The sequence below is a fragment of the Crinia signifera genome, chromosome 2 (genome assembly GCF_055691185.1).
Source record: "Crinia signifera chromosome 2, ASM5569118v1, whole genome shotgun sequence".
Taxonomy (NCBI): Eukaryota; Metazoa; Chordata; class Amphibia; order Anura; family Myobatrachidae; genus Crinia; species Crinia signifera.
Genome location: NC_139218.1, coordinates 346,578,168 through 346,592,816, shown reverse-complemented (window position 1 = coordinate 346,592,816; position 14,649 = coordinate 346,578,168).

Sequence of the window (14,649 nt, the reverse complement as noted above, 5' to 3'; positions counted from 1 at the left end):
TTCTTTTCATCTCTGGTTCATCTTCTGGTGTCATTGATATCATTGTACAAAAGAGTATTTTCGTTTGGGGAACAGAATCTACACAAATGCTTACAAAGGTTCCTTGTTTGGAAGTGTTTGTGTTTTGGTGCTATCTGGAAATCTCAAACATCCATGCATGAAGTTGGAGTTTCCATGTAAATGTACCAGCTTGCAGCTGGTACAAAATGCAGCCGCCAGACTATTAACTAACCAGCCCTGCTCCTGCCACATAACTCCCATCACTGGCTACATGTAAAATGGCTAATTGTTTTCAAGATTGGCTTACTCACTTTCAAGGCCCTACATGACCAAGGCCCAAGGTACCTGCAGCAGCTGCTGATTCCTTAATCTTCTACTAGATTACTACGATCCATTGAAGGAGGACTGCTAACAGTACCCAGAATTTCCCTGATTCATCTGGGGGTCGAGTTTTCAACTTTGTTGCTCCAACTCTATGGCACTCTCTTCCTCGCACAGTGCGAGAGGCCCCCACTGTAGAATCCTTTAAAAATAGACTAAAAACGTACATATTTACTAAAGCATTTTACATATATCTACTGTTAGCACTTTGAGTCCTATTGGGAGAAAAGTGTTATATAAATATTATTATAATATAACCTCAGACAGCTCAATCTACTATTTAATCGCAACCACTGAATTAAAGATTTTTTTTTTTTTAAACTCTGCATGCCAACTGTTCATCTGTATCCAAACGTTAACCCTGCTGTAACCAGCCATAGTTTAGAAACTGTGTGGGTCCTTAGCAGCTGTACAGCCATTGCTTTTATTAGTGGAGTTGGGAAAATAGAAGAAGAGTCTGGGGTCTTAACTGGTCCGATTTGTCCTTAAGAAAAGTCGGACTAGTTTTCCCTTGAGGCCCCCCCCCCCCGATCTGGCACTTGATGTGCCGTTTTGACATGCAATAAATTGTGTGTGATTTATTGCATGTAATTCTCCCGTGGGCTGGTGGGGGGCAAGGGGTCTGTTGGATTAGGTTGAATGCTGCTGATTGGCTGAGAGAATTCATTTTAGCCAATCAATATCTGGCCAGTCATTTAAAAAATATTCAGCAGCCGTATCCCGCCCCCTGGCAAAATGTGGCTACAGGATCCCAGCTGCTGCCGCTGCTCTGACTGACCCTGCAGCCCACCCCCCACTGCACGGGGAGGGAGGTCCCGGGTCCGACCACCTGATCAGGTCCGATGCACACACGTGAGCGCGCATCGGAACGGAGGGACATCAAACAGCCAATTTCATGGTCCAAATCGGCTCAGTATATGGGCACCTTTTAAAGGACTTTAAACTTAGGCTGCAAGGGGGAAAATATGCCAGTGTCCACTAAATACCCCTTTCACACCCAAAAATGCAGGGACTCACCTGGTAATATAGTCCAGGAATCATGCAGGGACATTCCTGGTTTGGCCCCTTTCACACCAGCCTAGTCGCTGCATTTTCTGGTGTGAGGGGGGAGAGAGTATAGGAGGTGTGGTTGAGTGGGATGATGCTGGTGGGGCCTGCCTGGTTTTGGCCAGGCGCTTGGAGCGGTGTGTGGGAGGATATAGCTTGTCGGTGTGGTTGCTAGGAAGGCTTTGCTAATGACTGTGACAGGTGACCAATGAAATTCTGAGACTACTCCACTGGGTGTATCAGGTTTGACTTGATGGTGTAAGCATGCTCAATAGAGTGCATCCCTGCTGGCTCTGATGGGACGTGGAGACTAGCAGCGGCTTTGCAGTGGCTTTGCAGTATCCTCTGCTTGTGGGACACAGGAGCTCCACAACCACACTCCACCAGCTAACCAGAGATCGCCCTGGCGATTCTAGAAACGGCGCGTTGCAGCCAATCGTCACGCCGCTGACCCAGCTCCCATGAATGATGGTTGGACGCTTTGACAGCAAGCCGGGTAAGTTCCTTTTCACACCGGCCAGTAACCCATGAAGGTCCAGGGAGCAACCCTGCTACCTAGCAGGGTTGAAATCCTGACACATCGGTCCTGGGATTTTGGCCCTGTAGCCTTTCACACCTGGGCTAGTCGCGGTTTGTTCCCTGAGTTAACCCTGGGAATTTTGGCTGTGTCAAAGCTATAGCTGTTGCTAGGCAAGGCTGATGGTAACACAGTAGCTGGGGGTGGGTTGAAATGCAGCAGGATTACCTCTGCCATAAAGCCTTAGCCAGTCAGCAAAGGACTGGAATTAGTACTCCACACTAGGATGAGATTGCCTCATGCTACTAGCAATAGGGCTTATACATACGTTGGGTAAGGGGATAATCATTATTAAAGAATATAACGAATGTAGTTGATCAGTGCATTACATGGTCCTATTATATCTGCAGTGTAACTTTTTTCTTTCCTGGAACGGACTTCTGTACACACAACAACTAAACTAATTTATTCTATGAAAAGTTCCCTCACAACTCTGCTATGTAAATGTCCTTTAGAAGCTGACTGGCTGCAGTGGGAAATCTCTTTATCATGCTCCTAGGCTTGATATATCTCCCCTTCCCGGCCAGGTGTAGGGAAGGGAGGAGGAGACCTAGCTGTCATACTGCCAGAATGTTTTCTACAAATTATTAGAAAAAAAAATTATTATTATTTTTAAAATTAAATTGCTGGGGTGTATTCAATGCTTTGTGCTCGCTGTCACAGCTTGCAGGGTCAATATTCAACTGACCCCCTGCCACACGCAGTCCCCCCTTCCCCTTTCTAGGTTTTTGGAGCAAGGGAGAAACGGCGTGTGTGGCTGCTAAAACAGTGAGGCTCATGGCTAAATGCAGCGGGCTCCCTGCATTAGCCGCGAGCCTTGCTGTTTGGGGGAATCATCGCTGTTCTCTGATCGCGAGGATTTCCCTGCCGCATTGAATAGGGTGAGCGGCTAGTGCGGGCGTTTAAAAGCAAGGATTTCTTATTTTATGCCATTTAACCCCCTCGCCGGCCGCATTGTATACACCCCAATTTGTATTATTCATCTTTTTTATAGTCAAAACTCATCACCAACTTACGCTGTGTTCACACCGCAAAACCCGGTCTTTAAAACGTTTCTTAAAACGGGTCAAAGCAGGTTAAACCCCTTTCACATCGCATGTTGAGGTCCCGCTCTGTGCATATCTAATGAGCGGGACCCAGTGCAGTGGGTCCCGGCCCCTGCATATGGAATGAGCGGGTACCGCTCATTCCATATGCAGGGGACAGGGACCCGCTCATTAAATATTCTCTGCACGGAGCAGGTCCCGCTCATTCCATATGCAGGGGACGGGGACCCGCTCATTAAATATGCACTGCGCTGGGTTCCACTCAATAGATGCACAGAGAGGGACCAGCTTGTGCTCACTGTTGGCGGGGTCCTAAATACTGTTTCAGACCCATTCAGACAGCAAAAAAAACAGGTAGCTGCTTTTTTACAGTTTCCAAATACTGTTGTTGTTTTTTTTTTTTTTGGGGAAATGGTAAATTCACTCTGGACCTTTCAAACCGCACATATTACAGTTTTGAAACGGTAAAAAACCCTGCAAGATACTGGGTAATATGTGCGGTCTGAAAGGGGCATCCGTGAGTATGAATCTGTCTCTGACTCTAGAGTAGACTGTACCTCCCAGCCATTGACCACATGAATAATTACTTTATAGTGTAGGTGTACTCCCCACCCAAAAGTAGTAGTAGTAGTAGTAGTTTAATTTCTAGAATGCTCAATAGGACTCAAGGCATCCCCTAGTCTTACTCTGTAATCCTTCTATTCTTTTTATATTAATTTGTCATGCGATCAGAATACTCTTGATTACATGACTATCTCTGAACAATGAACTTTTAAATGATGCTTCAGCCAATAAACTCCCAACTGTAATTTTTTCAAACACGTGATACAGGCTGATTGGCTGGAGGACTGTTTACCATATGCCAGTGGTTCCCAAACTTTTTTGAATCACGGCACCCTAGAGCATCAAAATATTTTCAAGGCACCCCTAGGTCAAATGTTTCTTTATTGAGAAATTCAGAAAAAAAATATAAAATTAAGTGCATTGTGTTTATATGTCACAGTTATCTGGTGAGGGACAGGATTTGCTTCTGTTTGTCCACATATATTATGATTGGCAGCCACAAGCACTCGTTTTGCCTGGTACATTGGCCATAAATAATATGAATTGATCTTGGTCCACCAACCCAAGGCACCCCTGCAAGTGTCCTGAGGCACCCCAGGGTGCCTAGGTACACCGTTTGGGAACCACTGCCATATGCAATATTTTTTTAACATGCTTATGCCAAAATTCTATTAAATTCACTCCAAAGACTGATCACCAACTGTTGCAGACCCGCCCCAGGGTTCTAACCAATGCTCTGAAGCGTTGACCATAGCCAGTCCGAATCTCGTAACATCTGTACTTTTCAACTCAAAGTACCCTCGACAGGCAAGGTTTCTGGATGACTTACATGAAGCACAGGTAAGTTCATCTATTCTGTTGTGTCAGTTAAACCACTTCTTTGTAGGGATAGAACAATGAGTATTGGAGTTGAGAAATGCTGCACTACCTTTTCTCTTGTTAAGGACAATCGTTATTTAAATTCCAGATATTTACCATTTGAATCCAGTGTTCTACATCTGCATTTGTATAGCTGGGCTTATGCTCACTTACATATTTTGATCCATCTAGTCTTGATTACTGGGACACTGCTTTCTATGGAAAGACACCGATACAGTGTGTGTGGGAGAGCTCTTCACCTAAAACCATGCGCTATTTTCCCCAGTCCTTATGCCTTAAATATGTTATATCTGGGGGTCAGGTCACATGTGCAGAAAGTTATTTAGTAAGAGTTTTCTTTGTAAGAAGAACAAGTACTGGCCTTGTCTCTGTGCACAGCAGCCTCTGTTCCTTTCATTTTTACAAAGTAATTATGTTGCTATCATTAGTCAGATAAACATAAGCAGCTGATCTTCTGGTTTACTGACAGCAACTTGTTTTATTTTTGTATTAAATTGTATATGGGGCTAAATGGGGCATACACACTGTGGGGTTTATTCTAGTTCATTCTTTCTGACAAAATCCTTCTTAGATGGACAAAACCATGTGCACTGCAGGGGGGGGGGGGGCAGATGTAACATGTGCAGAGAGAATTAGATTTGGGTGAGTTATTTTGTTTCTGTGCAGGGAAAATACTGACTGCATGATTTTACACTGCAATATAGATCTCACTTTGAAGAAAAACCCCACCCAAATCTAATTCTCTCTGCACAAGTTACATCTGCCCCACCCGCAGTGCACATGGTTTTGTCCATCTAAGAAGGATTTTGTCAGAAAGAATGAACTAGAATAACCCCCTGTGTGAGATAAATAACAACTATGGACTATATAGTTGATATTAGTAGAAAACCTAGTACGTACCGCCCCAATGTTGGGTTGGTATCGCAGTTAAAAATAATGTGCAGGCAGCACAATTTTGAGTAGAAAGTGCAGTGGTGTAAGTTCGTTCCAGTTGCCCGGAGGCAAGATACACACCCCCACCTTATATTAATATATGTATGCATGTGTGTATGTATATGTTTATATATAGATATCGATGGCTTTCAATTAACTGATTCAAACTTACCAGGGAGGAGAGGTGCCCCCTTGGGAGCAGGAGGCCGGCGGCAGATGACTCTATTGCCTCTGAGAAAGTGTATAATCTATTGGTAGTATAGTCCAAATTGGCCATAGCTAAAATCGCACAGTGTATGCACCTTTGTTATGTACCATTTATTCTAATTTTTGTAATGTATTTAGAAGAATGCATATAAGGTTAAATAATAAAAGTACAAAGAAGAAAAGTGATGAGCATTTATATGACCTATTCTCAGTTACTAACAGACATACATATAATGATCATGTGCGAAAATAATGTAGAAAAAAACAGAAAAGCTTTAACCACTTTAATGTCCTCTTGTATAGTAGGCCAGAGAGTGGTCTATGGTACTGTGCAGCTTGTGATTCCAGCACCCCACCAAAGGGAAAGTGGCTTCACCAGTGCATTTATAAGAAAGCAGCTATAAACTTCTATAGTGGTAGCAGAAAATACCACTAGTACTATTGTGATGTACATCTGTATTCATTTTACGTCTTCCTTTCACAAGGGTCGAACTTCATGAACAGGAGAAAAAGATCTGTTTTAGTATGGTACCATTTAATTATAAAGGTGGTATTCTATGTTTGACTCTGACATATTCAGAAATGAATCATGTCCCTTGCCGCATAACTGAAATACTTCATTTAATATTGGTTTCTGAATTTCTCAATAAGAACCGTTTGGTGTCTTTAAAACATTGTTCATGCTCTAGGGCTGGGGTAGCCAACCCTAGTCCTCGAGAGCTACCAACAGAGCATGTTTTGCAGGTCTCCTCACAGAATCACTAGTGAGCTAATTAGCTCCATCTTTGTATCTTTTAAAATGTGTCAGTGATTGAGTGCAGCAGCTAGGTTGTCTGGAAAATGTGAACTGTTGGTAGCTCTCGAGGACTAGGGTTGGCTACCACTGCTCTAGGGCATCATGATTCAAAATAGTTTAGGAACCACTGTTCTAGATCAACCATGTTGCAGGACGCCAGATGCAGATGTATTTGTTTTTTCATGTAGGGATAAGGGGTGTGGATAGTTTGGTCGACATGGGTCAAGGTCGACATGACATTAGGTCGACAGTCAAAAGGTCGACATGGGTTTTTTACGTTTTTTTTTTTTTTACCCGAATGTCGACACAGTTGACATGGACAGAGTTTGAAGTGCACCGCATCCCCTCGCTTCGCTCGCAATGCTTCGGGCACGGTGCTGTTCTAAAGTTAACATGTGGAAGGGAGATTTCTGCTTGCAGCATGTGGAACTGTGGGCAGTGATTAGCCTACCGTAAATATATATGATCTACACGCAGCACATGTAATTAAATATGTCCCCAAATCTCGTCGCCCCACTGCCAATGCAATGCTGTTTTGCCAAGATGATTACAGTACTTGCTCCTTTCTTTAATTGTTTTTCTTTTCTTCTTTGCTCATTATGTGACCTGCAATGCCCTATTACCTGAATCCAGAGCTACCATGTGTCCAAGCATTAAGACACAGTAATACCAGATTTATGCTGCTCTGGTACACTGAATGCTACAGTAGAGGACTGGATGTACTGTGATTGTGCTGTAGCCTGCTCCATTTCTCCGGAACATTGCTACACTGCTGCTCATAACCGGTGCAGGTCCTGTGCTCAACATAATATTTAAATGTTGCATTTAAAGGTGGTTATAAAAAGGTTTTTTTTTTAACGTATACATTGAGATGATAATCTTAAAAATTGCTGTGGGATTTTTATTCTATAAATTTGCCACAAATTGTCCTTGTACTCCCCTAAATAACCATTTGTATTTAATATTGTCTGTTTATAATCTTTTAATCCGCCTCCCCAACCAGTGCTGTTAATCTCAATTATGTATGATAATACTATTACAATAATACAGCTGGGGGTATAGTAGATTCGGAACCCCAACCCCAGAACCCCAAATCTGTGTTGTCATTCTCTTTTCATTTATTTATTAACAGTTTCTTATATAGTATGTAATCTACATTGTGAATAGTGCAATGGGCTGGTGCATTGTGCACCAGCCCACTGTGTGTGTGGTCCGCTTGGACTCCACATGCATGTAAAATTGTTAACCATATTGAGCATACGTACTACTGCCACTGGACTCTTCCAGGGGTGCCTTGAGTATATGGGGGTCATGGACCCCTACAAGGGCAATCTCCTCTGTCAGTTGGGATTCCAACTGTCGGTCATTTACCTCTGGATTCTGATGTTGGAAGAATGAATGTCGGAATCCCGACTGTTGGAGCGTTATCTGGTACCCAAAACATACTTGTGACAGCCGTAGGGATTTATATAGAGATGCCCACAAGGGTATTTACAGCTACCCGCAGCTGCATACACAGTCTTCTGCATCGACGCAGAGTCAGGAAACAAATGTTCTGGTCTATGGCAATGATGGCTAAACTTGAGACACCAGCTGTTGTTGAACTATACATCCCAGCATGCCCTGCATCAGTTTTAGCATGGCCAAATAATAAAACTGTAGCAGGGCATGCTGGGATGTGTAGTTCAACAGCAGCTGGAGTGGCAAGGTTAGCTATCATTGGTCTATGGTGACTCAGAATGGTTGCAGCAACTGAGATGCCGTAGCCAAGACCCAATACCAGTGTGCGGTTGATAGGCTCCCCAAGCAGAGCTTCCTGTCAATCACTTGCAAATAAATCCTCACTGTGAACGTAATGTGCAACTGCGAGAATCAGGCCCAATGTCTGTTTATAGATGAACTGGCAGTGAATAAAGGTCTCAGATTCTCCATCATTCTACAAATTATCCTGCAGAGATTAGGATTAAGCTCAGGATTAGTGAGTTGGAGAAATGAAGGCCTGGAAATAGCACGTGCCCCTGATTTTACAAAATAAAGATTTCGTAATGATAAAACTCCAACACAGGTCTGAGGTTCTCAAGGCAGCGTTTGTGGGATAACAGAGTACGTGATCAAATCTGCCATTTTCTGCATGAAATTCCTGCAGATTAACCACAGTGAGCAGCTGCCTGCAGGAAACAGGTTTACTTACATTCTGCTAATACAGGTGCGCGGCTATACCTGTGCGTGGCTATACCTGTGCTGTGGCTATACCTGAGTGTAATTATATCCCCTTCATAAAATAATAACCTTACAAACTACGGTTAGCATTGTGAAGTCCAGCCCTCCAAGTAGCCCTAACTGGTAATATGCCACACAGAAATGCCCCTAAATTCATATGATACATAGGCCCTTATTCATATCTGATCGCAGTACAAATTTGTTCCCAAAATGGACAAAACCATGTGCACTGCAGGTGGGGCAGATGTAACGTGCAGAGAGTTAGATTTGGGTGAGTTATTTTGTTTCTGTGGAGGGTAAATACTGGCTGCTTTAATTTTACGCTGCAATTTAGATTTCAGTTTCAACACACTCCACCCAAATCTAACTCTCTTTGCACATGTTACATCTGCCCCACCTGCAGTGCACATGGTTTTGCCCATTTTGAGAACAAATTTGTACTACGATTAGATCTGAATAAGCGCCATAGTATTGCCTTAATTGATAATATGGTAATTGGGGTTTCAGTATTGCGCTCTACCCTGATGGGTGTGTAGCGGTGCAGCAGTTTCTGGGTCCTGTCCTGGGGCCTGGTATAGATCGATATTGTATTGGGGGTAGAAATGCGCACTCTGTGATTGTGGCCCACTGGAGATCAAAAAAACTCCCTGTCGGGCGTACTTATGTCTGTGCGGTGATGCTGCGGTGTCAGGTGTGCACTATTGGGTTTTAGAGGATGCAGTACTTGTAAAACAAAGTAGACAGAGGTGTATGATGCACATAACATTTATTGCACAGAAACAGGTTGGTACAATCGTGCTACTTTAGCAGAGTCCTGTGTTGCTGGCAATGGGGCGGGGTGAGTGCTGGAGGTGGGGGGGGGGGGTCGGGGGGTTTGTGGTCGTGGTGTCCAACCTGGATGACAGAGGTCTGTGCTGTCTGTCACTGGAAAATGGGGATAGTGGTGTGTAGTCACCGCGGTGGCTACGCACTGGAAAGTACCTGGAAAGTTAAAGGTCTGCGAAGTCTGCAGCAGGATGCTCAGGCGGGTGGTGTGGGGGGCTGGCGCCCCGTCCCCTTGCCGCAGTACACCTCTGTCCTGGTGTCCAGCGCGCTCCTTCTGGTCCTCATTCCTCTGGTCCTGGATGTTTCCAGCCGGGACTGCAGTTATGTAGACTGGTAATATGGCAGACAGTAATGCCCCAAATTCAAGATATGCAGTGGTGTAGCTAGGTGCCATGGTGCCCGGAGCAAGGCCATGTCCCCCCCCCCCCCATCGCAATTTGTAGTAAGCGGGGCTCTTGCGTGGAAAAAAGGGGGTGCACCACACACCGTAATGACCATTGCAAGTTTTTGCGAACTTTGTAATATCCATTACACATTAAGCCGCATGACGTAATGCCAATTAAACATAAGGCCACACATGATGCCCATTGCATACTGTATAACAAACCGTAATGCCCATTACACATTTGACACATAAGTGCCACTTACCTACATGCTCATTGCTAGGAACTTCATGTTCGATGCTAGGGGCTTCATGCTTGATGCCAAGGGGCTTCATGCTTGAAGCCAAGAGGGACTGAAATAGCTTGTTGCCAAGGGGGACTGAAATAGCTTGTTTCCAAGGGGGACTGAAATAGCTTGTTGCCAAGGGGGACTGAAATAGCTTGTTGCAATAATAGTGCCAGGTACACAGATGTCCCCAATAGTGCCAGATACACAGATGTCCCCAATAGTGCCAGGTACACAGATGTCCCCAATAGTGCCAGGTACACATATGCTCCCACTGTGACAGATATGCCCCCACTGTGCCAGCAGCAGCACAACTCACCATTGTTTCTCCTGCTGCTGCTGGGTGGAGGAGAGTTCCCCTGCTGGCTGGCCTGGTTGTTTATCCTGTCCTGTCTGTCTCCTCCATGGCATCTCCGCCTCCTCCTCCGCGGCTTCCCTTCACATTGCGCGCGTCCCCTCACTCCACCATCCCCTCTCTTCCATGACTGGGTCATCTGAAAATCAAAGCTTGCGGGCCGGCTCCTGATTGGCTGCCAGCACGCAAGCTCTGATTGACTGACGGCACAGTCACAGGGCAGCAGCCAATGACAGCACAGCAGCATGTGGCAGTGAGCTAGGGATGGCCATCGTTGCCATCGATGGTTGCCATCGATGGCAATTCTGCAACAGGCCATCGATAGTGCTAAACTATGCAATGGATGACCATCGATATTTTTACATATCGATGGTCATCCATTGTGTTTGGCCTGTGGGCCAATCAAAACATGGGGGCGGGGCTTCACGGGTGTCAGGGGGCGGAGCTATGCTCAGTGTCCCGGCACTTTGAAAAAAAAAAAGCAAAACATCGATGGAGGGAAACCATCTGGTTCTCCCCCATCGATGGCAAAAGTATTCAACATCAGCCATTAACCATCGATGATTTCAAATCATCGATGGTCGAGGGTGATTCGCTCGCAGGGCCTGCTAATGGATGTTACACAGTGACTGTCATGTGTATCCTCGGCAAATGCAAGATTCCCACATAAAAGAACGTTAGTCCCACATTAAAGTATACAGTAGATTAGCAAACTAATGGGAAAGGAAGGAATTTGTCTATATAATTAATAGTGAATGGCAGGCACTAAATAATATAGTTTTACAATACTCAATAAAATGCAAAAGCAATAAAAAAGTCTTACAACATAGGATAGCAATTAAAGCAATATAACCTGAATGCCCAGAGCTTCTGTTTTCAAGAGTTAAAAGCATTTTTGTTGTTGATGAAATAATAATCTCAGTCACCTTCCCATACACAGCCAGTAAAATAATTAAAAAAACAGCCACCAGCCACACCTACAGTATAATGAACATAGAAAAAGTATAACACAGTATAGGGAGACACCTAGAGGCTGTAATAGGAATTGCAGGATGGTAATTAAAGTAAGTAAAGAAGTAATGGTCAATCGGTGAAACTCCAATTCTTGACTTGCTGCTCCCAGCTCCAGAGCCCCGTCTAGCTTTATTGTCATATTTGAAGAGGTAAAAGGAGGAAGATATTTTGTTACATTTAGAAGAAATTGTCAAAAAAAAAAATGTTATCCCTTAAAAACTGACATAACTTTGTTATTAGGATCCCTAGGCCACAACATCTTCATGCATGCAAAAAAATGAAAAAGAAAAAAAAAAAACCAAGAAGCAAAAAAAATTGTTCCAGCTTCATGCACTGCCCTCTTTATGGCCGGAATGTACTAAGCAATTGCAGTACATCCCACCACACATCACAATTGATACTAATCACATTTGTATGAACATAAGCGATGAGTATCGCAAAGTACAACTATTACGAAAAGAGCTGCCTTTTTACTGACATAATGTGAAAAAGGATGTTTTCACACCCTATACGCATTACTTTAGAATCATCTGAATGCATTATAGGACTTTTGGAGCATCTACACGGCATCTATTTAGTAATCACCAGAGTGCAATGGAAATTATTTATTATTTATTTATTTGCAGTTTCTTATATAGCGCAGCAGATTCCGTTGCGCTTTACAATAGTAGACAGTGATAAAACAAACTGGGTAACAGACAGACTTGGAGGTTAGAGAGCCCTGCTGGAAGCTTACAATCTATAGGGATATAGGGGGGAAACATAAGGACAGGCACCAGTAATAGCATAGCAGTTACAAGTCCAGAAGGGAAGCTATATAATACATAAGTGCCTCGGAGGGTTATGCGTGTAGAACTTAAATATGATAGGCTTGCCTGAAGAGGTGAGTTTTCAGGGAACGCTTGAAAGTTTGGAGGCTAGCGGAGAGTCTAATTGTGCATGGAAGGGCATTCCATAGGATGGGAGCAGCCGGAAATCACTGGCTCCCACAAATGTGCACCCCCCTACCCTGTCCACAGGACAATGCGACCTGCGGATGGGGCAGTGGCACCGTCTTCAGTTGGTGGAACTGTCTCGCCATAATTGCCACAGTTGGATAGTTGGAAGGTGTAATAATAATAATACTTTTTATGACATTTAAAACCTTTTTATGACATGGTTTTAAATCTATATCTATGTGAGAAGTGTTGATGCATTATTTATTGAAATAACAGACACAAAAGTGCTATTGTCAAAATGTACTCTTTAGCAATTTGGATGAGTAATGGTTAGCATTACTGCCTGACAGCACTGAGGTCATGGGTTCGATTCCCACAATGGCTCTAACTGTGCGGAGTTTGTATATTCTTCCCGTACTTGCGTGGGTTTCCTCCGGGTATTACGGTTTCCTCCCACCATCCAAATGTATACTGGTAGGTTAATTGGCTCCCAACAAAATTAATCCTAGAATGTCTGTGTGTGCGTGTACATGTGGTAGGGAATATAGACTGTAAGCTCCACTGGGGCAGGGACTGATGTGAATGTTCTAATATTCTCTGTACAGCGCTGCGGAATATGTGTGCGCTATATAAGAAACTGTTAATAAATAATAAATAAATCAGTTGACATTAACACTTTCAGTCTTGATTTAAGTACTTTATAAAACACAGATTATAGAAAAGTTGAATTTATGCATTGTTAAACACTGCAGAACACTTTTGCTGCCCTATAAATAAACGTTGGTAATAACAATGCTACAAATATCAGACCACAGCTCACACTCTAATACAGTGAGCTTGTCACGGATTCCCTGGGTGTGATCCCTTTCCAGGAATTTGCTGAGCACATACCATGCATTCCAGGACATTGCCCCGCCCAGTCACATCACCTCAATAAATTATGCGTGGGGCTTCTCCTCAGGGAAAGGGTACAATTTTGCTTATAAGAAGGAAAAAGCGATCATAGCAGCAACATAAAAAAATCAAACAACAACTAACAAATATAAACAAATATTTTATTAGCCTTCAAAACAAAAACATTGGGCGAAAATTGCACAGGTAATAGGATGCGAATTGCAGGAAAAATTTTCACTTTTTGCCGAGAAAATTGCATAATTTCACCTGTCGATTTATTCTCACACTTCAATTCGCATCCAGATGTTTTTCCATTATAAAGTATCCAACTCGCAAATGTTATAGGGTGAGATTTTTGGTAAACGTTATCAAAAATCTTAAAAAAAAAAATAGACAAGGTTCTGAATGGTAAATTAGACAGACCTATGTCTTATAAAATGTGTAAAAGTAAAACAAAAAATAATAAAAAAAAATGGCATGGGTTCCCCCCTCCTGAGAATAATCAGTCCGGGGCTCATTAAACTGGACCTGGTTCCAAAAGTATGGGGGACAAAAAGTGCAGGGGTCCCCTGTATTTCTGAAACCAGCACTGGACTGGTCCTCATTCCAAAAATATGGGGGACTGTCAGTGTCGCTGAGCTGCAGGGGAGAATCACCCCTGGAGCTAGGGATGGTAATGTATACTGGTGTAAATGTAATGTGTGTATTAAAGCTATACTATTCTAGGTATCTGTGTTTTTATTTGAACATTCTTTTTACAGGCGAACTACAAGTCCAAGGGGGCCCATTAACTTCCCGCATGCTGGGACTTGTGGTTCGCCAAGTCCCAGTATGCGGGGGAGGCTGGCTGGGATTTGTAGTTCGACCGTAAAAAGCAATGTTTTTTTAAATGTAATTTTACACGTATCAGCCCGGTGTCCACTGCCTTGGGATGCTGGGGACAGCCCCGGGCTTCAGCCCTGGACCGGTGAAGCCTGGTGGGGACCCCTTTATTGGGGGATCCCCACTCCCCCAGGTACCCCTTCCAGTTTTGACCAGCCATGCATGGCCCCCCCTCAAACTATAACTTTGCGCCCTCCATTTTTAATCAGTGTCAGCTCAGTGGCACAGGACTTTAGCAGGTAGGAATTGGAATTATATTTGGAATTTATCAACTAAAATTGCACTTTGGGGGGGCGTGGCTTTGCTGGACATGTGAGCGGACGTACCTGCTGGCAGCTCCCGCTACACAGATCCTGAAAAAAGATCCTAAATCGCTCAGAAACTCCGCTAAACGGTGGCGCGGGTGTGGGAAGGTAACAGCA